The sequence below is a fragment of the Mus pahari genome, chromosome 4 (assembly GCF_900095145.1).
Source record: "Mus pahari chromosome 4, PAHARI_EIJ_v1.1, whole genome shotgun sequence".
NCBI lineage: Eukaryota > Metazoa > Chordata > Mammalia > Rodentia > Muridae > Mus > Mus pahari.
The window spans coordinates 99,299,629-99,301,327 of record NC_034593.1 but is presented as its reverse complement, the minus strand read 5'-3'; positions in this window follow the sequence as shown (position 1 = coordinate 99,301,327).

The window sequence follows — 1,699 nt, the reverse complement described above, 5'->3', positions numbered from 1 at the left end:
CATTTCAACTGGCCTCAGGATAATAAGAAATGGGCACTACCTTCAATGGTAAAACACCTGCACCAACTGTTTATCACCTTGGCCAAATATGAAGTTAATATTAGTAAGTAAATGAAGGCTGTTTGGGAACAGTATTGTCTTTGTGATTCTTCTGTAAATCTCATGGGATTGTGCAATAAACACGTAAACACACACTAAGACCATACCACCTTTTTACCAATGATAAAGTCACACTGTGAGGCATCTAGTCTATGAGGGTGTGGTAATCAATGCAGAAGAAGGAAAGGCTCTCAGATTTTCTGAGTATTATCTCATCACCTTCCAAGGGACTGCCACATTCTTGAAGGCACATTAAATCACCCCCAACTTGGGGGAGAGAGCAGCTGGAACAAAACCTACTGGCAACAATGCTTTTCCAGGCTGTATGATGGGACTCCCTCTCATTACCTTCCCTTACAGAATTCATGGCACCTTTCTTTTTGGCTCCTATGGAAAAGAAAGGGGGCTACATGTCCAGCCATTTTGATATCTTTTAGGAAAACCCACCCAGCCAATGAGCTCCCTTCTCTATTTGTCATAAACACAGGCCAAGGACACTTAAAATCCATTTTTGCTCAGTTTTGTTTTTTTCCTCTCGAGATAGAAAGAGCTCCTTTACCTCTGAGGCTTTGTGTTCCATTATTCCATTGGCATTGATTGCTTTGCTGCACAGCCCAGCTTATTTCAAAAGCATAAAAATCTGTCCTTGCTATCCACTGCCACTGGCGTGCTTTTTCCCGGACTCCTTCTTAGCCATCTTTCTTTTTTTGGAAAAAAAACAAAGGATCCTGCCAGAATAGTGATCTTTCTCACAACCTATTTCCAGATGACATCTGACCCAAGAATTTTGCATTCTGGCTCAGCCGTTGCTGCCAGTGTCATTATACAAGTTTTTCCTGTGAGCAAAGACCCGCATGTCCCCTGTGAATCACATGGGGCGCATAATTAAATAGACAGGAAATGTGACAACAGGCACCTACTATCTACAGCACACTTTTCCTCTGGAACCTGTTGGTACTTCATCCACATGACCATTTGCAAATATTTAATGAGAAGGTCTTTGATGGAGGAAGAGATGACAAAACATTAGATAAAATGGAGTCGGGACTGTTTCGGGCATTTGATCATTAATTCTTACTGCGTTCCTAAGGCGAGTGGAGAATAGAGAAAAGGTGAAAACAGATCAATCATGTGTTCCGTCCCCTGAGAACAGAGAGCAATTGGGATGAAAGCAGAGTGGAGCAAAAAGTCCCAGTTCACAACATCCCGGCAGAGACTCCAGTGTGCTCAAGGTGCACAGAGTTATTTTCTGATGGAGAAACTAGGCCATGCTCAGAGGTGAGACTACTGGGCAACTGAGGCCGAGCTGTGAGACACGATCCTTCTTGACAAAGTCCAGTGAGCCATACACAGTTGCTGAACCCCATGACCCAGCTTAGCAAGAAGGTGTCTGTTTGTCTACAATAAAGACTACTATGCCTTTTGGGAAAAAGAAACAAGAACAAAACCATATTGGCCTTAGTTGCTCATGCATTTATTTCACAAACAATATCTTAACAAACTGAAATAAAAAATATCATCTTAATTCCATTTCTAAGCAAATCAATTATATATCTATCTACTCTCGTATCCTTTTGGGAGTTTCCTATATATGATCATT